Genomic DNA, 24,279 nt, shown 5'->3' on the forward strand with positions numbered 1-24,279 from the left:
ACACCATGCTTTGTCTGCAGAAATTATTACACGGCCTGTTGTTGGTTCGATACCCTGTCGATGTTTTGGCGTTCTCCCGATTCAAAAGTTTCAAGTGTGGTAACCATCTAGAACATTTTAAGGCATTGCAGGGCCGTGTCGATAACATAAAATCTGACATGACTTTAGCTAAACATACAGATGACTTCCAAAAGTATTTTAGGAAAATCTTTTTTCCACAACTTATCTGATTTTTTTAAATTGCCGACTCATTTTGAAAGTTTTCTGTTGGTCGGTAAATGTCAAATTATACATGTTTTTATAGAAAAATATAACATACATGATTTATAGAAAAGTATAACTATCTTATGATTATATTTAAATCTGACTAGGTGTTAAACATATGAACGAAATGTTCATCCTCTTATTCCTGCCATCTTTATTCCAGAACGTAGCTGTGTTATTGCCTACCTAGCGGGGAGAAACAAGTTTATCCGGGTAGGTGATCAACTTATTTTTCCCCTAGGGAAAAGAAAAGCCACATGTGCACATACTGAGGTCATAACTTGAGGTCATATTATAACATTCATAGTTTTTGAACGATTTTTAATTTATAAAGTCTTTGAAAATATTGCAGGCTTATAATCCACCCCCTTACGTTGGTTCATATAAATCTAGCATTAAATGAAATATAATGTAATGTGTAATACTGATAATACCATGAAAATAATGGGATTTCGAGATATCACGTGATTAACAAACGTCAGTAAAATGTGAATGACACGAGGGCGAAAATATTTCCTATTACACAAAAAATGAATCAAACTGTCTCGGATAATCGCATAAAAGTTATGCTCTTCAAAGCCTGTTTCCAGACCCATATTTGTCATGCTATATCAGTTCAATGTGCTCATTTGTGTCAAATAAATTACTGTTTAAACGGATAATTGTCGGAAACAATCAAAGTTTACAACTATCTAACTCTATGGATGGCACCAGCATAATTTCTATATCAAAGATCCAAAGTATCTTTGGCGCTGCATTTAGTGACTGCTTTGCTACATGAACGTTTTAGAAATTTGCTTTAAAGACACATCTGACAGTTTTCTATATGAAAATAGGCAAACATTTTCCTAAAGACAGAATTTCTTTAACCTTTGTGTACTGACTGAGAATCAAGTTTAAAACGGAAATATGTATTAAAATCATAGGTAATGGTGCTTTATCTTGAATTATTTGCCCTTGAAAATTGATTTTTCAGTACTTTCCGACTTTCAAGGGCAGCAAATTCATGACTAAGGCCGGGTACCTATGATTTGTTTTATTTTATATTTCTGTTTTTGATTTGATTCTCTAGAAGAAATTCTGTCCTTGAGAAAATTTTGCCCTATGTCAATATAGACACAATGGCAAATGTTCTTGACTATGAACATGACAAAATGATACCTTAAAGTCCTGGTCTTTCCCACGGACCGAAATTCTTTCAACTTTATATACTGAATGCAAATGATGACTAAAATAGAAATATAAATTAAAATACACACTTGTTTGACTTAATCATGAATTATCTGCCCTTGAATATTGCTTTATTTTTAGTATTTTCTGATTTTCAAGGGCAGAAAGTTCAAGATCAAGCACCGGAACCTATGATTTTTAATACATATTTCCGTTTTAAACTTGATTCTCTGTCAGTACACGTAGAAACGTTTTTGCCTGTCATATTAGACACGGTCAATGTGTCTTAATAGGAAATTTACAACAATACTATGAATTGGGAAAACAGCCTTGTCATTTAGTAGCATGTAACAGTTATAAAGTAATTGAATTTTAATTGGTTATGACGCATGTTATCGACATCTTATAATATGTTATGTGGGCTTTCAGTTTTAATGGTGGAGGTAGACCTCTCAGCATTATTTCAGGCATGAGCGGGCACCTTTTGGTAGCACGGCCAAACCTCTGTAAAACAGCTGGATGGCTCCCTTGCATGGAAGAATTCTACACCATTGCGCAGTTAGTTTTAAATCTACGGCGGTTGCAGAATGAAATTAAAAGTCATCAACTGTAGCCACTCGGTCACGGAGGTCAGTTATTATAGTCATGAGTATTTGTTACTTAAGGAAGTGATTCTGGGTAATTGATATTAAAAAATTTAACGTATCTTTTTCGCTTTTAAAATCCGTTACTTACTAAAATGTAAATACAAAATATATACAATAAATTATTTTAGTTGAAAATAAGAAAGCAGGTTTGAAAAGCTGTAAATAATGAGTCTAGAAAGAAATGTTTAGAAATTGTATTGCCTTGATAAATTTTACTGTTCCGTTTAAAAGTATGTCCAAACTGAATTCGATTTGCATCAATGGGAAATAAGATGAAGACGCTAAAGTGATCATTTTGCATTGAATTTAAAAATATGAAAACATACTTATAAAGTAACGAAAAACTAGATAGAAGCCCTTAACATCGACATATATGAATTCCCTTATTATATACCTATATAACTTCTGTAAAAAATCGGCTTGTATTTCACAATTAAATATGAACAGGAAAAAAAAATTGGTATTGTACCTTTTAAATTCCGTATTGTACCTTCCGTATTGTATGCTGCTGGACTACTTTCATTAATGTACATGACCTGGTACAGTTCTATAAATAGCGCGAATAGAAACTTCGCTTAGTTCAATTTTAATATCGATAAACATTGAAGATTTCTTTCAATAACCAAACAACAAACAGAAAGGTAGAGGTATATAATAAAAGTGTCATTATAACAGTATCTAGATCAGGGATTTTGTTTTCGGCTCTCGTGGATTTTGCAAGGTCGGATCACACTCGGCGCTTGCGCGCCTCGTGATATCCGATCTAGCAAAAAGCCACTCGAGCAAAATACAGCATCCCAGATCGAGCTACTGTTATAATAACCCTATTTTACTATACTTCATGTGCAATAAATATGAACGTTCATATTCGGCAAAATATATCGTGACATGAATTTCACGGGGGAATTTTAGTAAACACTACCAGCTTATTGCGCCAATCAGTGTTATTCCAAAGTAAAACTCGATTGCTGTCTTCTGTTATGAGACGTTTATGACGTTATTGCATGCAGAAGGTTCATTGCCATTTAAACTCGTATTTTCCCCTTCTATCCTTATCAGGAAAATCCTTTAATATTCTTCAATGCACAGAATACCCAAGATACAAAGTCAGTTGTAAAAACATAAAATCACCGACTACGTGTAGCAGTCGCTAGAGAAAAAATAAACAGCGCCGTCGTTGTGATTGTTCCTGTGTATTCGACATTCACTGACGTTTTTTGGAATTGTACTTATTATCTATTTTTCCGAATTTTTCAAATAAGATTAAGGTCATAGACTAAGAGTGGCATTCATAGTAAACATGTTCCTTCATGTTCGCTTCTACTAGATGTTTTGCTAGTTTTCATAGCAGTACAAAAGTAAAACATAAAAATAAATATTTTTTGTTTCCTCAAAAATGTTTTTTTTTTGAAGTCGTGGTGTATTATGGGCACAATGACTGGTCAATATATTATGTGTCGACGTAATGAATTACTAGTATTTGTAGCAAATTCAGCGACGATAATAAAAACGGCAATAAAGCATTGATAGGTAACAGAATGCAACCATGTGAGTGTAAATCATAATAGAGTTTAGCCGAAGTAAGGGCATAAAGCAACATCTTATTTGACAAAAACTAATTTAAATGCGTCTTTATAATGTTATTTGCTATTTAGAAATTCTGAACTACATCAGAGAAGCGAATCCTTTTAAATGATGAATAACAACTTTGCTCTATCTAACGAATCATATACGATTAACATAAGGTCAAATATGCAACCTCTTGATTCACTGCCAATGTCTTCGCAGGCCCTGCTACAAGATTTTCTGTTTCAAGTGTAAATAAAACGATATAAGCAAACTATTGATAAAACTTTTGAATACTAGTAATCATTCAGTCAAGCCTGGTTAACTTCGATTTTCAGAATTCAGCTATGCGTAAAATATATCATCTATGTTACTTAGTTTAGACACGGCATTTCTAAAATCCGAAACGTCATTCTGCAGATATATACCTTTTTGACACCTATTAAGACATTTTAAAAAGGAAAAAAATCCAGAAAACGAAAGTTAAGATATTTTTCACTATCAGTTTGCAATTCACAGCAATGCAAGTGCAATGTTTTCAGTAATCTATTCCGAGAAATAATTTCCTCAAAATTATGAACTTTTTTACAATTCAAATTAACTTTTTTGTTGTTGTGGATATACTTCCTGACCGATTATCAGACGCTCTAGATAACAAAATATGTCCAGGTGAACATACTCCCCGTACCCCTAAACGGTTTGCGCACACTCCGCTTCTCAGCGGGTTATCATTTGGTGCAAATGATTTGAAGTCAATGACCTATGAGACACATTTACAGAAAAAATAACAAAATCAAAATTTGTGTTGGTGATACATTTTGTATTATTATGTGAAATACTGTAAAATTATTAATATTCATTGGGGCGTTAATTTTCGAGCCCCTGATTGAGTCAATCCCCGAAATAAGGTCCTGACAAAGAAGTAAAATTCCCTTTCATTATATTGACAAAGGTAAAAATTCGTGATTTTATACCCCACAAATAGCCGTTTTGTCCAAAAACAAAAGTTTGTCCACTATATTAAAGATTTCACTGTATCTTCATCACTCTAACGTAAATAAATCGCAGATGTACATTGTAAAATGTTTCACCCGATTAAGCTAGCCAAGGTATGCTATTAATTATCATCTTGAAAATTATTACCATAATAATGTGATTGTGTGTAGTAAAAGCTTTATAGAAGACGAATCAACGGAAAATGTTGAAAATCGATGTGTTAGATCATAAATAAATTCTGTAACAAGGGGCATCTGGTATCATTTGTGCATCTAACATTCATTCATTTTGTTTTATAAAATATCATCCTACTCCTTTTGCATGCATTTTAAACATTCATGAACATTTTACGAGTATGCACATTTATAACCAATTCAGTCGAAGAGGTACAGCAAAACTTAATCTGTCAAATTGAATTAGATAAATGGAAAAAAATGGGATTTACCGAGGATCGCTTTTGTGCTACAGATAAAATTCCCCAGACATTGGAAAATTAGCCGCTCAATGTTTCCCTAAAAGGTAGCATTATCTCGTTCCAGATCTCAACAAGAAAACACTTTGCATTAGATTGTAAACGTACAATTTTTACAACCACAAAAAATAAGATTGGCATCGTGTTTCTAAACAAAGCACATTACGTTTTGTAATGTGTAAGAGAAGGTCAAAGCTTACTTTAGTACATAAAAGCGTTGAACAGCTGATCTCTAAATTGGTATATCTAAGAATATCCTTAGGAAGCACAGCATCTAGCAAATAAACTACAGACTCTGTTTGATTAAATTTGTTCCTTAGAGGTAATGGGATGTGCCACACCTCTAACAGCCCCTAGCAGCGGCTTAAGCGAAATCAAATGGACTCCCTGATCTCAAAGGACAACAAAATATGACACCACTGAGTCTTGTTAAAATTGTAAACATGACACTGTTTTTTTTTAATGTAAAGCTGAAATATTTGTCTGTCATGTTTATTCATGTGTGTATCATCCCTTCTTTTGCATAATGATAATACCTATAATTTGACGCAAGTTTACTTGATGACATAATTTATAAAAAGTGTTTACACTATTTTCAGATTGAATTTCCTTCCCAGCTGTATTTTAAAACTAACATGCATACAGATATTTCAGAACTCCGAAATGTGTTAGTTCGCGATAGTCCATTTTTACACAAAAAGCCGTCACGAATATAACGTGATCTGAATGCAAATTACAACACATAAGCGGATTGTAATTTGGTTCTTAAAATGTACCAAGGTCACAAGGGACTTACGAAATGGAAATTAGTGTAAATTACGCACGCACTACTATTTTTCTTATCACATTTGTAAAAGCTGGCTTTTTTATGGCAAGAAAACAGTGTCAAATACTATGCTAAAGGAAGATATTTTAATTAATTTAATTCAATAAGATAAAAAAAAAAACAGAAAAGCACCGGTTCATGGAAGATAGTGGAAAAGCAAGCTACCGTCCTCGCCCTCTAGCCCCGAATTGAGCAGAACTCAATATTTACACATGTTTTAAGTACCAGAAACTTATTCAAAGACATCCGTAAATGTATTCATACGGCGCTGCATATGGAACCTTCAATGACACACAGAGTGCAATTCCACGAAAAACCGGCGTTTGGTACCTAGAAAAATAATGGTTTTGCCCTAAATGAGAAAATAAAAGGCAGAACCAAACAAACTAGAATTTAGAGAGGGGATCTGTGTGGCCTGCATATCACAGAAACAGTCAAAAGACAAAATTAAAAAGCAGACACCATATCCAAGGGGTGACTAAACAATATCAAAAGCTTTTAAAGCGTGAGTATTGGAGTCACCCAAGCTGAAATTTTCTAAGCTGAACAATTAAACAGTACACTAATACAACATAAATGTCGTGCTTAACGATCTGAAAAGATCAAACTATAACAGCTCTGTAAGCCTCCAGTGCGGGGAAACTTTTTACGCTCTCAAACAACGCTGTTGTGATGATAAAATAAAAAGGCGGAAAACCACAGGTCGCCCAACACGATATAAACGAAACTGATTCAAGCTCAGTTTGACTGAGCCTCTTCATGGACATTTACTGTAGTGGAAATGCAAGCAATCTTCCACGTCCTCTAGTCCGGGTTGAGCAGAACTCAAGAACTTGCCCAAGTGTTACAGACATCATGATGACGGTGAATTTCTAAACAGCTTAAATGTGTGCGCTTTCCTCGAGCAAATCAAATTCCACTATCTTACACTCTTGAGTCGTACAAAAGTTTTCAGTTATTAAATTTTGTTATACAAATTACAATTCCCACACACATTTTTCTTGTACTGTTTTCATGTATAGTTTTGGCCAAATTAAAAACTAACACGAATGCTTTGATTGTATAATATACATGCTGCGCGCACCATTTAAAATGTACTTGCAAAGATAGCGATTTTCTTCTTCTTGTTCTCATTCACTTACTTACTTTCTGTCGTTTTTCTTTTCTTTAAGTATTTATTGTTTAAACTTTGTAGTTCGTTGTAATTGGACATAAAGTTACACTTTTGATAAATAAAAGACAGTGAAGATACCCTGATAGGGATGTCATATAATTTTTGACAAAATCAATTTTTTTACATAATTCTTAATAAAAAAAGGTGATACTTTATAAGCAAATCAATTCTATACCTTTTTAATCTTATTTATAGACTTAATATTTGTTTATCCATTGTTCGTTTGGCTTGTTGTGCTGTGCGTATTCTGCAAAGTTCAATTATATATGTCAGAATTTAACCAGAAATTCCAAGTAAAAAACTTTTATTTTTTTTCCATTTTTAAATCTTCTTTTTTTACATTACAGTAAATCATATGATATTTAGTCAGAAATAAAGTTAACTACTTATGTATGTCTTAGTCCAGTTCTTTGGAATGTTCAGCATCACTTTTTAAAGATTAAAATATTGTGAAAATAATAAATTATATCTCTCTTACTCAACAGATGTACATTTTTATCATCATTTTTCTACATCCAGTATGATTCAATAGATACAACAAAAGAACTATAATAATTCTATGACTAATTGCACTTACATATATTTTATCACGTACTACATGTTTTCCACAATGAAATATTTTGCCATTTTTTCATGAACATGAACCAGCATTAACAATTACTTAAAGTTATAAATCAAAATATCAGCTGTTTGTGCAACGGGTGACTTATTAAGAAACAAACAAACAATAATTTTGACTAATTTACACTGAAATCAAAACAAAAATACTCAGAAATACCTTGTTTCGTATTCAGAAAATATCTAAATGCATTTGTTTCCGCTCGTGTTTTTACAATTCGTTACCATGTGTCTGTGCATCAATAAGAAAATGTAGAATTTATTTCAGTATAACTCCATATTCTCACAAAATGTCACCAAAGCTACCTTTCCTCCCGCTTCACATGTGTGTGGGCTTTATCCTGCTTTTATTACGGAAGTTCAGCACAATGACATTCAAACAGTCAAATAAACATCTATCGTAAATCGACAGTCTTATTCAGAGTATTGTATTGGAAATATCTAGCGGCAATCGTTTGACAAATCACTTACTATCCTGAAACGATGCGACGTATCAATGCAGTCTTTTCATCAAGCGTCACTCAATGGTGTCTCTTACTGTTAGACAAGATCAAGTATGTATTGGTAACACAACGAAACAATGTCTAGTTATATCGTCGCCTTATTCTTGTAAAGAGCAACTATCTTGTTTTATTTTTACGAAAACGACTTCAGAATCAATGAATTATTTTGGTCATAGTCTTCTTGAAAATATAATGGAAAGAAGTTGCAGATGCTAATTATTCTCTCTTGATGTTTAAAAACCTGGGCAGTTTTACTGAAAAGTTTATCCGCAATTTCATTTTGGTGAAAGCTAAAAGGTGAGAAAAAACGCGGACATTTTAGCATGTGTCGTAGTGTGCTGTCTACCGCTTGTTCAATACAAATATGGTATGATATACTTTCCTATAATAATGCTAAAATTTAAACTCTACATGTGTTGAAAGAAAATTGCTCAGCATGTGATGAAACAAAACAAAATAGAATGAAACAAAATATAGAGGTTCAAATAGCTCTAAGCTAATTGCAAGACATATCGCAGCGTAAAAGTGAAATATATCTGTGGAATGTGTCTTTAACGGGGCTTGCAATAATAATTTCAAAGACACCAGTTTATAGCTCATTTAAGTCGAATTCAGCGCTTTATATGTATAACATATATTTTTATATCATGAATGACTCTAAACGCACTATCTGATTTAGGCGACGATGTACTTGCGTATCAACCCGAAATGAGAAATTTTAGACATGTTAGACGTATTAATAGCAATGTTACGCAATTGGTAAATCAACATGTAAACGATGTCTAAAAATGGTAATTATATACCATCTGTAGACAGGATAACTGTGACAAACATGAAGTAGATATAGTTTAGTATTATTTTGCATACTATTAGATGATTTGACATATACGTACTGTGAGGATTGTTGAATGCCTTAAAGAGGAAAACTATACGCTGATGAACTGCTCCAGAATGATTATACACAATCATCAAATAATAAAATTCACATAAAGACGTGATTTTTTTTCATAACTAGGAAAACACGTAAATAAGCTATGCATTTTGGTAAATAACCAGCAACGAAATTACTTTCTTTAATTTACAAACCCTTATTAATCCCTATAAACCAAATAAGAATATCACTGAATATGCTACAAAGTAGACGCATAACAAACTGATCAGTTAGAGATTCCACAACGGACTCTGGAGTAAAAGCTGTTTCATCACAGTGGCTCCTCCTGTATATTCGACCTTCAAATGCATTTATTGTCTAGTCATCTTGGATATTACAGACACACTTAACGTGGCAAAACATACGTCATGCTTTATTTGTAATAGAATTTTGCAGAAGAAGGCAGGCGACTTAACAGAACCTCCAGACATCAGCCAATAATATGTACCACGCAGGTTTTTGTGAAGGGAAAATACTTCCTAATCAGCAACCTTAACCACAAGGCCTATATCCCATAGTTGCATCTAAACAACAGAAAAGGACAAAACACAGAGCCTAAAATCAAAAACACCTGGTTCAACAATGTAGATATAGTAAGACTACCGTGGCTAAAAGCTGACTTTTTTAGAAACTGAAGTTGTATGCTATTTACAACAAGTCTTTCCTCAGAAAGGTAATTATTTATTAGATTCTTTTCAGGAGTTAATATTTCGTCTTTCAATTAGCGAGTTTAAGACTGAATGAGTACGTCCTGAAAAAAAAAATCTTTGTTTTTTTTTAATCACACTACAACTAATTTAACAATTTTGTCTGAAATTGTTATACCGTGTATCACTTAATGCAGATGTTAACCTTAATCTCAAAGTCAAATGAACAAGTGCATCTCCGTAACTATCAGTGATGGTGTTATTATTATGTAGCTCTATTTATACATTATCAAAAGATATTACCATTATTTCAATTGTTATTAATACATTAGAGGTAGACTGCATAACATTTTAATCAGATCATACTGATCTCCATTTGCCATTGTCTTTCAATAACCATAGGCGTGCAAATGGCTAAAATTCCGGTGAAATGTTGAGAATCAATGGACCAGCTCATAAACTTGGAACAAAGGGGCATCTGGGACTATGTTTGCCTTTAAAGTTAGATCAGCCTTTCAGTGTCTGTGAAATATCACCTTCCGTTAAACAATATATATATTTCTATTACCCATTCAGTTGCACGAGAAGAAAAACATGTTTTATTCTATTTAGATGTATGTATAACATTGAATTTTCTGTGCATTTGCCTGTAACAGATGTAAGCATATATGTAGATATCCATTAAACTACAGGTTTCTTAAATGCAGCTGCTTCGTTCTATTTTATTTCGTACCAATGATAAAATGTGTATTATAATATAAGCAAACACCAAAACGAACTCGAGCAGGAATATATATCTAAGCTTTGAGTTGTATGGATATAAAAAGTAAAATAGATCATTCAGTCCTTCTACATTTCCGCTTTTTGCAGTTGATATTAAATAATTATCTGGAAATGCAAGTGTAAGTATATGATACTGTTTCTTGATTTAGTCAAGATGAATGACTGACGTGATGGAAGGCTGTTTTGTTTACCAAACAAAGCTATTCCGCCGCTCGGTCATCTTTTAGAAGCATAACGGCTCCAATCAGATGATGGTGAACTAATGCGTTTAAAACCTGAACGAACTAAACGTTTTTGCATTTGAAAGAATGATTATGCAAAATAAGTATTAAAGAGAGACAACAACTGAAAGTTTTGGCGACAGTCAAGAGTAGACTGCAGATACAGTGTTTCACATTTTGTTTACTCTGCCTTTTTAACAAATCTACGAGGTATGGTCGTCACTTGAACCTTACTGCCGTCGTTGGATAAGATTTGTGTTCAGGTTCACTGTTCCTTAAACACTATAAGAGCTTAATCTTAAATCAATATCATCATCAGAAGAAGTAGGCCAAGAACCAAACTTCTCACGATCATTTTGTCTGAATTATGACCCATTTTAAAATTCAAATTTTCTTCCGTTTTACTTGAATACTATATGAGGAGTAACTTTGAAACTTTTCAGACTTGTTTGTCATTATTAGTATAAGTATAAGTAAATAAGAAGACCAAGAACCATAACACTTGTATATAGTCTGTCAGAATCGTTACCCTTTTTATGTCTTAGATATATTTTCATAAATACATAAACAGCTATTTCTTTGAAACTATGTAAACCTGTTTTTATAGATCAATAAGGAGATCAAGAACCATAACTCTCACACATTTTTTTTTAAATGTACGGCCCTTTTAACTGATAATTTTCGTTACTTGTAAAAATGGAAAGGATAACAGAAAAATGTTTCAAAGAATAGCGCGTTATTACAGAAAACGAAACCAAACTAGGTAGTCTAGTCGGCATCTTATATAAAACATGTGAAAATGTTTACAGCCCAACTGTGTTTTTATCGATAAAACTTTATAGAGACTTTACATTTCAGTTTCTCTCAATTTATGTAACCCCAAAAGCCAGATATTATCTCTAGATTAGCTGCAGTTGCTTATATAAGAAACGTCCTCCTACGAAAAAAGTGCGTTTGGCCTGACGTTGCCAATGGAAAGTATGCGTTGTGCCGCTAGGTAAGAACGTACACGATTCCTACAGCAGCAATTAGATTACGAGTTTGTCAAATCAGAGATATTAACTGAAAGAATATGCACAATTGATCAATAAAGTATTGTGAAAGAGGTAACAGAACTGAAATATATGATGGAAATAGCAGTTTAGTAATAACTTTATTCTTTTCGCTTTGGTGTAATATATATATGCTCTTAATATTTCTGCACATTTTCATGTATGTTTTGCGTTTTGAATAAAACATTCGTAATATACATTTACTTCAAGCGCGCTTGTCGGAAATATGATTTAACAATGTTATTTAAAGAGCGTATTGGTGCAACAGTGTCGCCGTTTGATTGAATGAAATCATTTCATGTTGATTAAATTCTCTCAGAAATATTACTTTTATATGATCGATCTGTAAATAAGGTCATGCGTACATGTTATCTAAGTAAATACAATTTCATAATTATCTAACCCAACCGAAGCATTAAGAATATACTGGGCGTATTAAATGGGCACATTTGTCTTGATGAATTGGCTTCATGGCAAAATTTTCTTTAACACACTGACATTAGCAAAAGTACACCGACACAAAGTTACTGTTACTGTTTGATAGACTTTTACTCATTAGGTCCGTGCTACAGAGCATTTCTGAAATCATTTTTTTAATCGTAATTATTTTATTCGAAAAAAAATATCTTATAGCAAGGACTTCAGGACTAAGAGTTCACATATTTTTATTATTAAAATAAAAGTGCAACCGCTACCTCAAATGAACATATAAAGCACATAATTATGAGTTTAGTGCTTCTTGTTCAGTATTTGAATCAAAACAGTAAGATGTCTTTTCTCAAGGAAAGTGAAGCTTTCACGTTCCTTGGTGATATTGATTTTGATGCCTTATAACAGTTACTTCTTTAAAGATTAACTGATCATGTTTAAGAAACTGTAACGCAGGTTTGTCAGGTCGTAGGCTTGAATGTTTTCATTTCTGCGGTAACTCATTTATACATTTATCAAAATGTCAAAGAATCCCCGTGAAATTTGATAAAAAGATCTTGATATACAGACGATCTTTTTAAACATTAATTTTTGTAATGAAACTGATACGAGGGATGTTCGAAATGAATTGCTTATTTCTATCTGGAGACTTCAAATTTCAAGTTAGCCCAAAAGGGCTCATTTCATGCCCTCGAAGTATTCCCCGTGGCTAGAAATGCAAAGTTTCAGCCGATGTATCCACTTCTTGAAGGCGTCACGGTACGCTGATTAAGGCACAGTAATAAGGTACTGATGAATGGCAGATCCAAGTGCCTGTCGGGACTGGTATTTCCGCCAGCAAGGAATGATTTCAATTTCGGAAACACAAAGAAATTACACGGGCAAGGTCTGGGAATACGGGGGTGAGGCAAAACAGTTACTTTTTCTTTCTTCAAACCGCCGTAACTATAGCGGAGGTATGAGTGGGGCATTGTCATGTAGAAGACGGACATGTTTAAAACCAGTGGCAGGGCGTCGTTTCTGATAATACTTTTTCAGTTTCTTCAGTTCTACGTCTTTGTAGTACCTTACGGTGATGCTTTTGCCCTTTTTCACCGGCACTTTTATTGCGACTCCTTCACCAGAGAAGAAGATTGCATACAAAACCTTCTTTGCACTCAAAGAACGTTTGGCAATTATTGGGCGTTTGCTGTGTTTAGTGGCCCAAATCTTATTGCTAACCTTTCTGACGGGCTCAAAATAATGGACCCAGGTTTCATCACCTGTGACGACATTGGCAAACTGCTTTTTGTCATATTTTGGAAACATTTGAAGCAGCTTTTTGGCCACTTTAACCGTTGCCTCTTTTGCTCATCAGTCAACAGATGTGGCACCCATCTAGCAGAAATCTTTCTGACTTTCAAATGCTTCTTCAAAATAAGGTGAACCGTTGATAGTGATATGCCTACCTTTCGTGCAATATCACGATCTGTAAATCTGGCATCTCCTTCAATGATTTCCTTTATTTTGGAAACGATTTCTTTACGAGATGCAGATTTTGGCCTACCTGATTTCGGTGCATTTTTGATGGACTACACCAGACTCAAATTTCTTTTTCCACCGCCGAACTGTGTCATAAGACACACAAGAAGGTCCATAAGCAGTAGAAAGTTCAGTCATCAGCTGCTTCAAAGAACAACCAAGTTTTGAGCGAGCTTTGATGTAAGCCCGTATTTCATCTTTCTTGTCGACGCTTCTACCAACCATTTTTACTACAGTGGTCAATGATTGCGTGTATCCAAATGGCAAATTGTATGTCTTACACTTAGTCTAACATGTACATTTATACACCGCTGTGTAGGTATTGAATAACCCTATACAGGTAGGTATTGGTTTTTATCGTGCCCCACGTGGATATCGAGCTACAGGACAATAAGCAATTCATATCGAACACTCCTCGTATGTATTTGGTTTTACACAGACATAAATAAAGTCACTGTCTTTAAATCACTTGCCCCTCACCGATATGGGTTCAAGACTTACTCTAGGGGCGTTGAATTCTTCATGTGAGGAAGCCATAAAGCTGGTTTACGGAAAGTTCTACCTAGCTGCCCACCCGTGGTATAATAATGCACGGAGGCACCAGGTTCTTCCGCCACCGTTAAAGATAGAAAGTCGCCTTGTGACTTATAAATGTGTCTGTTTGACGTTAAACCCCTATCCCACAAAATGATTTCCGAGGATGATGCTGATATCTCCGCGTTTTCTTAAAATTAAAAAAATGTCCATGATCATACAGTTATAAGCAAATATCTGACTCCAGAAGTGGCTTTACAGATTTTATTAACTATCACAACAACAATCTTTCAGTCCCTTGTAGGGACTGTAAAAAGACTCCCCGTACCTGGATTCAGTGTTGTTTTATTATCTGGTCCATTGGGATCATGGAGTCCATTCAATAAATGTGTAATAGAGTTCCTCTCATTAGATTATCTCTCATCAACAGACTAAATCAAACCGAGGCTGCTGCTATTCTACTTGGTTGCATTCTATGCTTCCAAAGGACCTTTTTAACTGATTGTATTTAAAATTGCATAGCAATCTGCGACAATGTTAATCAAATCCTGACTTTTATGTGAATGTTATTTTATAGACTTGGTAAGATTTTTGGTAAAGGAAACTTCGTGAAAGTGTATTTATTTAGATTATAGGTCCATATGGAGTTGGAAAATACAATATAGTTTCTTATTGTGTCTGACGGTACAGGTGGACTACTGCATAATATAGACAATCCTAATAGTCCTATTGGAAAGAACTGCCTTGATATTGGTCTTTTGACCTATTTCGTTGGATCCTTTATTGCAACTTCTTTCTGCAATGTTTGTTTGTTTGTTTTGTTAGGTTTAGCTTTGCTTATAAAAATGTCAGGTCATATAGCTACTTTCCAGCTTTGATGATGGAGTAAGACTCCAGATGCCCATCCGTGGATTATTTCATAACGGGCGGGCACCCAAGTAAAACCACCGACTTTTCGTTTGCCAGCTGGATGGCTTCCTCACATGAATAATTCAACGCCCCGAGTGAACCCACATCGGTGCGGGACATGCGATTTGAAGTCAGTGACCTTAACCACTTGGCCCCTCCCTCCCTTCAATGACATTGAATGCATGCGTACATGGTTTGTTTAAATATGTAAAATCTTCAAAATTGATAAATTCAGGGGAATTGTTCAAAGTCAATGTGTACGATCATAAATTGGAAACAAGTGCATTTTGTTCATTTGGTGTTATAAAATGGCATAATATAATCAATCTAAAGTCTGTAAAAATATATCTTAATCATTTTACTTGCATTATAAACATTTATGAACATTATTCCTGTATGTTTTATGATAACCAATTTAGTTGCAGGAAAACAACAAAATTTCCTTTAGATGAATAGAAATCGTGACATTTACTCAGGAGTTCTATGGTTTCTCAAAAGATAATTACATTGTTCGGTTATTATCAATACCATAAAGATAAAGCTCTGTATTAGTTTGTAAATGCATAAGAAACAAATACATAAATGTGAGATTTTTGGGGATTATACGTCGAAATCTAATCCTTCTTTATTCATAGTTTATTAAAATAAACAGTAACTATTTAAGTACAGATGTCATAAAACTTCACGAACGTTCGTTTTTGACATCTGAGGTGTTTAAAGACTAAAGTGTTTTCTGTTTAACTCGACAGATTTTTTTGTCCACCAGGTAACTTCAATAGGTAGAGCATACTTCTTCAAAGTAGGATGTTGGTTCTGATTGTTGTTAAAATGTATCTAGTGAAAACGGAAGGCTTTTTGTCAAACTTTTCCTCTTCTTGTTCTTTTGCGACAGTTACTTGCAGAGAACATGTATTAATGCTAGTAGAAATGCAGAAAGGTATAAGACGAAATGCCGTTTTAAAGGCTTTCAACATGAATAGCAATTGGAGATTGGAGAAATATTGAAAATTAAGCGGTTACATAACAGCAAGAGGGTAAACATTATTATATTTTAGTACACAAGTTACTTAAACAGTATTGTTAGCTCAGTACATGTCATGTTTCTATGGGCGTAAATGCTCTTGATTTATTAAGTATGAAACAAATCTTTATACAACGGGATTTCAGTCAACATCTTGCTCTCTCCAGTTTTCTTTCTTAACAGTTGCAAAGTATATTTCCTATCCCTTAATTATATGCATGGATGTATGTCGTCTTAGGGTAAACAATACCGCTTCATCATAAAACAAAGACTTGTCTTAAATGACAAGACAAGGTTGTGTTTGAAGTTTTAGCAAAGATCGATCAAAATAATTATTACTCCCAGAATTTGTGTCACCATCATTTTACTTTAAAATAAGAAATATCAGCTAAGCCACCAATTCTTCTTGTCTATTTTGTCGAACACGCAAACATTTTCTCCCCAGACGGTGTTCACGTATTATTTTGGTAAAGTGTAAATGCAATTAAATATAATTTTAGAAAGACAATAACCCGTAGAGCTTCAACAATGTTCCATAAATAAATTCACAGTTTTGTATTTATTACAACATAGTTCGTAATGCACCATGTTTATCTTTGCAACACCAAATTTATTTATGCAATACATTTCAAGTAAGAGACATTTTGCTCAAGCGATTCTGTTAAGAGCGAAAAAGAGGCTAGTCCGCAGTCTTGGCATAAGTTGGCACCTTATAAAACAAATGCGAAACCAGTTACAGTCCAGTTGTGTTTTTGTGAATCTCTATGTACATCTGATGCATTTCATTTACAAAGGGATCTATAAACTTCAAACCGATGTTACAATTTGTTACATATGTCAAGTCATCATACGAAATACGCACATCCTGATGGTAGTTATTATGGGAAAAGCCGTGCTTTTTAATGCTTTTTAATTTTGTTTCTTGGCAGTTTCTGTGATATGCAGACTCTATAACCTCATATCCCCTTTCTAAATTTCACTTATTTAGTTTTACCTATTGTTTTCTCGTTTTGGACATCTGGGGGACCATACGCCACTTTTCATGGAATTACACATTAAAAGTTCCATGTACACCGCTGCGAATGTCTCTAAACTTTCTTTTGTACTTGTAGCATGTGTAAATGTTGAGTTCTGCTCAATCCGGGGCTAGTGGGCGTGGACGGTAGCATGCATTCTCACTACCGTCCACGAACAGGCTCAATGAAACCGAGCCTGCAACATTTTCGTTTTTGCCATGTTGAGTGACCTGTGGAGTTTCCACTTTTCTATTTGATGCTAATTGAATTTTCATTTTAAACATCAGCCATTGCTTGACACTTTAATTTTGGAGATCTATAACAATGTGAAAGAAAGAAAATAAAACTTTCAGTATAAGATATAAATCGCCGTCTAGTTAAAATCGTATTATTTCCTTTTGCGTATAAAGTACATTGCATTGTTTATATTTATGCAACTACACTTAATGCACATGCATATCAAACCCAACTTGAGACTACTTATATCTGAGTAAAAACCAATGTTAGACCGCTTGTAGAGATATGATTTAATAATATTATCTAGTTTAGTTTCCTTTTGGTGTGTTGCATTGTGTGATTAAACTTTAACGGTAGATTTAATTATTTCGATAATAATACGTTCTACATAAACGACTTTTGAATAAAATGTTTTCATGATTATCTCAGTAATGACCATTTTAGACTAATCCGGCTTAAATCACTTGATATGTACATCTAGTTGTCTACATATGAAATATATAATCTATTTCAACAAGGTTTCAGAAACATACCGATTCTGAAATGTACACTTCTCATAGACATGTAACGGGCATGGTCATGTAAGTTGTCCATAGTCTAAACGTAGCGGGCATGCGATTTATTTGTTTTGTATATACTCAAGTTTGAAATCCAGTGACATAATTAGGTCGATGTAAAGCAGTGATGCACTAAATCTTTGAAGAATCATATACGCACAATTGTTTTCACAACTAAGATCATTATACTTCAGGGGACTTCTATAAAAAGTATAAGTATTCAAGTAGCTTTAATAATACTAACGTTTTAGTGTTTATGCCTTTAGAAACACACTCTACTTTTATGTCATCTAAATCGGCGCAAAAACGTCTTGCCTTCTACTTTCTACTGATTATTGAACGCCCTAAGGCGTCACGACATCTATTTCTTTCTTTACGTGCTAACTGAATTTGATTGATAAAAGATATCACGAAAATATCCTGTCAGCTTAAATGACCTATATTTTCTCTGACCACAACGTTTACTGAATTCTGCCACAATGTGTAAATTGTATTAGCATATTGTCAAATAATCCAAATTAAGTTGTTGTTTTTTTTTCAAATGGATATGGTTTATGAAAACGAATGATCAAAAGCGGTTTATATTTATTTTCATTCTGACGGAAAACTTATTCAGTATCACCACAAGGCGTTTAAATCGAAAAAAAAAGAGAATTATTTTGATACTATGACGTTATACGTTGACAACCACAAGCAATTAAGCGTGTACAGTTGTTAAATTTCTATATTAAAACACACTACGTAAAATAATCTGCAACACAACTGTACACATACAGTACAAGCCGCGGCTTTGTTTCTAAATAACGCAGAGTACGTTTGATGAGTAGGTCAAAGATACTACATTTTCTGCAATGAACAGCTGCTCTCTAAATATGTATTGAGACATGTCAGTAATATATATAAGAACACTCTTTAGAAGCATAGAACGCAAAGTAATAGTAGACTGTGTTTGACTAAGTCATGAGAGGTAATGGAATGCAACACCTTCAACCCCACCCCATCCCCGCAGGACCGGAATAAGGGGATTCTAAAACAAACAAAAAATGAATGAACGTCGTGAACCCAAATGACAAGGAAATATAAAAACAGCGAGTCCTGTTTTAAATAATTATGAATATTAAATTGAAATGTTTCTAAATCAATTCTGTAAAGCTATTAAAGTGGTATTTTTATCGATAATCGTTTTCCGCTTTTAATGTTCTCTGTAGACGAAATATCGAATGCGATTCCTGTACCATTTCATTTTCGCATTATGAATATCTGTAATTTGACGTAAGTTCATTTGATGACATACACTGGTGTTTAAATAAATTCTCCTTAACAACAGTAACTATAAATGTTAATGCATATCTCATAGAAACGAAATGAAATATTAGTTCGTAATAGTCAGTTTTTATACGAAACCTGACATGAAAATAACGTGATATCAAGGAATACTACAACACATTAACGGGTCATTATTTGGTTCTTAGAACATACCAAAGCCACATGGGACACAAGAAATGAACATAAGGTGAAAATTACGCAGGTATTGCAATTTTCCTTCCAACTTTTGTAAAAGCAGTCTTCTGGCAATAACAAAGAGTCAAACACCGTTCTATAAGGGAATTATTTTAATCCATTTTATTCAATAAGTATTTGCTCAAGTGAAACAGACATAATTATGACGCTGTATTTCCTAGACAGCGAAATTCTCACACATTGTTCGTATAGGTACACTTTCTTCCGTAATTCAATTCCACTGTCTTACTCATTGAGTCGCAGAGAAGATTTACATTTTGTTCTGCAAATCGTGATTTTGAAGTTTGAAACAAAATCTACTTCCAAAGGCGTTTTCTTGCTCCACAGTGTGTGTTTGCGATAGTTTAGGTCAAACGACTAACTAACACATATATTTATGATCGTTTAATAAACAATGTCTCACACAATTGCAAACATATACATGCGGGCTCTTGTTTTCAAAAACACTACTGTGACTACGGTTTTAAGAAATCAAACATAACCAGTACTGTAGCGCAAACAGTCTTATACATTATTTCTGACTACTGTTACGACGCATTTATATAGCTGAATTGCATTTCATTGCCATATAAACCCATATAATCCCCATTCGAACCAAATCAGATTATTTTAAATATGCTACAAAGCAGACATATTACTAATTGTAAAGATCTTACATATTCAGTTACAGTAAAAGTTACCATTGACTGAGATACATCTACCACCTTTGTCATCACAGAGGATGCTACGGTATATTCAACCTGTAAGCATTCAAAGGACTTCCGTTGCCGAGTGCTTAAGATCGCTGACTTCAAATTACTTGCCCCTCACCAACGTAACATTCTTCATGACAGGAAGCCATCCAGCTTACAACCGGAAGGTCATTGGTACTGGAGGGGCATCTAGGGTCTTCCTCCACCATAAAAAGGGGAAGACAATCTCACATACATAATTCAGGTTATAAAACGGGGATCAGGTTTTCATTGTAATAAAGACCCACCGTAGAACTCTGGTAAGTTTGCAGATGCAGGCAGGCGACTTGAGAGAACCTTCGCTAGATGTCATCCACACATTAGCAAATTATCTATACCAAACAGGTTTTCGTAAGGTGAGGGGAAAATTCGTAATCAGCGACCTTAACCCCAAGGCCCGGATCCAAAGTTTGCTTCTAATCAATAACAACAAGGACACTTACATGTAAAACACAAAGCCGAAAATAAAACCACCTTAAAGGCATTTATCAGGTTCTTGTTATTATAGTGCATCAATATATTCTATGGGAGTTCAAATTGAGGGCTATTTGAAATAAAATGACGTGCATGAAACACATAGTGGTTTGCGACCAGCATGGATCAACAGCCTGCCACGCGCGTCTGTCGGATCCTCTGTTCGCTTTCAAAGCCATTGAAATTAGAAACGTTACAACAGTATGGATCCTAAACAGCTGCGCGATGCGCAGCTGGTCTGTGTATCCATGCTGTTCGACCATGTTGGTTTTCCCATGGCACGGCTCAAATCTGCTTTAAGTATGATAATAGTTTCTTATCAAACTACGAGTGTTTGAATTTAAAGTACTGTGTATCACTTAATGCAGATGTTTCTGTGATATTTGCAATCCTTATACACAATGTTACATGAACAAGTGCATCTCAGTTAGAAGCAATAATAGTGGTCTATTTGTACATTATACAAAGATATTACCGTCATTGATCTTGTCGTAAATAGAGTAGACTCGTTTTCAAAATATCATGTTTGTCGCAATATGCTATTGTTTTTCAATAAACATAGTGTGCAAATGTCTAAAAAAATACAGAAGGGATAAATTCCGTTGGATTTATAAGAATCAATAGATCCAGTCATAAATTTGGAAAAGGGACATCTGGGATTATTATTGCATTAAATAATCCATTCAGTGTCTGTACGATATCACCCTGCGATCTACATTACAAAACTCTATGAATATTATATGGTTATTATCTTCTATTTCCGATTCAGTTACATAAGAACAAAGAATCTAATCTTTTATTTAGATGTATGTAAAACGTTCATTGTACTAATAATCACTTAGATACGAAGAGATGTTGTAACAAATGTATACATATAATCTAGATAACCATTAAGCTATACGTTTTTCAAATACAGATGTTTGGTTTAGTTTTATTTCATACGTACAAGCTTTGTTTATATATTGTACACTGGAAGAGGATATATCTAAACTTTGAGTTGTATCGAAATCGAACGCAATCGAACATTCAAACCTTCTATATTTCCTCTTTTCGCATTAAATATTAGATATAAAATCCTCAAAAGTTTGTTTTACTGTTTCTTGTTTTGGTTAAGATTAATGGTTGACATGTTAGAAGACTGTTTACTTACCCAACATACCTAACATTGCCGTTCGGCTAGTTAGTTGACAATTTCGTCAATTCAGAAATTATTTATACATTTGTAACCTAAAACTGTTCATCATATGATTAATTAAGTAATGCATAAAAGAAAGTAAAACTGTGAAATATATAAAGCAGAAATAGCACTGCAGTAATATGTGCACTGTTTTTGTTTGGATATTAAATATCAAGTTCTATTTCAATTGCGCATGTCGGTCCTCTGTCTCAACACATTATATTCCCAAGCGGTTACTACTAAACCGGGATTTACCATTTTATCGTGTACAGAAATATGTGTTATTTTAAACGAGTATTGGTGCAACAGTGGCGCCGTTTGATGGAATGAAATCATATAATGTTTATTGAATTCTCCCAGAAATATTACTGTATATGGTTGATCATCAATAAGACCATGCATGCATTTTATCACAGGAAGAAGAAAAAACATTCAATAGCTATCTAGCATAGCAAAAGCATGAAATTAAATTTTGAACAAACTTACACATCGTTTCTTTTTATGAACTAAAGTTTATTGGCTATATTGTACCAGCAAACTTTCCTTAAAGACTTTCTGTAACACACCGACATGATCAGATTTACACTCAGTCTGACTAACGTTTACCATGCTTACTGTTTGATAGTGTTTTTTTACGCATTGGATTGGTGATACAAAGCATTTCTGAAATCATTCACTTAGTCGCAATCATTTTACTTGCAAAACAGGTAGTTCTGTACGTTATGATATTTTCTTCTACAATTTGATTAAAACCTGATTTTTCAAAATATACTTAGAAAAGTCGGCAAATAAAAAAGCAGTGTCGTGTGCTAGATTTTTTGCTAGACTTATTTAAAAAAAAAAAAGAATGAACTCGCACAAATTTTTATAATGGGACTCTATGTGAAAATCACATTTTGATATCATTTTCACGAATATCATTTTTTCTCATTGTAGATTTAAATTAGACTTCCCACAGTCGTAAATTAACATATGACCTATAACATGGTGAATAAAATATATAAAACCGCGTGCGTGTGTTTGAGATATTTGCCCATGATTAAAGAAATCCATGACTTTCAAGCCAATTTTAAGACATTTTTTTGGAATCATTTATTGTCTCAGATGTTTTTTTTTATATCATATTAAAACTTTAGAAACACAGTAACGTTGCAGTTCTTTTAAATTTACTCACCAGTCGCCATTAGTTCATAAAATGATTTTTATTTCCGTACGAAGAGTCCAGACGTTATTCTACGTTTTACGGATAAATGGTCTTGCGCCATTACTTCCGGTTTATCAAACGTGCAGAACTACCTTAAAATAACAGTGCAACCTCAAATGAAATAAAGCTGATATGTGTTCAGTGTTTCTTTCTTTGATACAACACAATAAGACTATTTTTTTTGCAAGGAAAATTACACATTTACGTTCCCTTGCTGATTATTAGACGCTTTGATGCGTTGTCAGTTTTTTTTCCTTTGTAAACTCACTGATCCTGTTTTCAAAGAAATTTGACGGAAAGGGCTGGTCAGATTTGTCAGTTCGTAAGCTTAAATCGTTTCTTTCGGAAACTTATTTTCTTAAATCTTCTACATTTATCAAATATGTCAAATTTGATAACCAGGGGCTGTATTCAAAAAGAATCTTAAGTATAAGTAAAAGAAATTGATTATTACTTAAGTATTACTTAGGTAAGAAATTTATTCTACTGAAGTATATTTGTTACTCATAAAACAACTTAATAAGTAATTCTTGGCTTTTATTGTGGACGAAAACATAAAAAAGCAATATTAATTTCAGACAGATACAACATGCACAATTATGGTTAAAGTGCTTTTATATGAAAAACAACACTTTAATCGTACTCACAACGCTATCTTGTTTTCTGACTTAAGTCATTTCTTACGTATCTTAAGTTTAAGCTGTTTTTTGAATAGGACTTAAATTTTTTACTTAGACTTAAGCTGAAATCACCACAAACTTATACTTAAGCTGCTTTATGAATACAGCCCCTGATCTTGACATATAGATGATCTCTTTTAACACTGCAATGAAATTGATATGTATTTAGTTTCATGAAGATACATATATTTTCCGATGGTAATTTTGAAAAATCAGCACGAATCTATTATTCTGACGAAGTCTTATAACAAGACAATATATACATGTGTGTATTTGTTGTATGAAAATCAACACCTTCTACCTTTTTCTGTGTCCTTACATTTAGACTGTATGAAACTATTCATTATTCCACCCTATTCGTTCAACAAAAAACAAACTCAGAAAGAAAAGCAATGTTT

At 33.7% G+C, this 24,279-nt stretch overlaps 1 protein-coding gene across 4 annotated transcripts in view; it reads right to left on the reverse strand.

Moving 5' to 3' along the window:
- Positions 1–24,279, reverse strand: part of LOC123563040 (voltage-dependent calcium channel gamma-5 subunit-like) — a 59,004-nt gene that overhangs the window by 15,617 nt on the left and 19,108 nt on the right. The window contains exon 1 of one of the 4 annotated variants that reach the window (XM_053528675.1): positions 7,894–8,131. The exons of the other annotated variants lie outside the window; for them this stretch is intronic. The gene's annotated coding sequence lies outside the window, so the exon portion shown is untranslated. Of the gene's footprint in view, positions 1–7,893; positions 8,132–24,279 lie in introns of those variants that run through there. 4 annotated transcript variants of the gene reach the window in all.

The sequence above is a fragment of the Mercenaria mercenaria genome, chromosome 2 (assembly GCF_021730395.1).
Source record: "Mercenaria mercenaria strain notata chromosome 2, MADL_Memer_1, whole genome shotgun sequence".
NCBI lineage: Eukaryota > Metazoa > Mollusca > Bivalvia > Venerida > Veneridae > Mercenaria > Mercenaria mercenaria.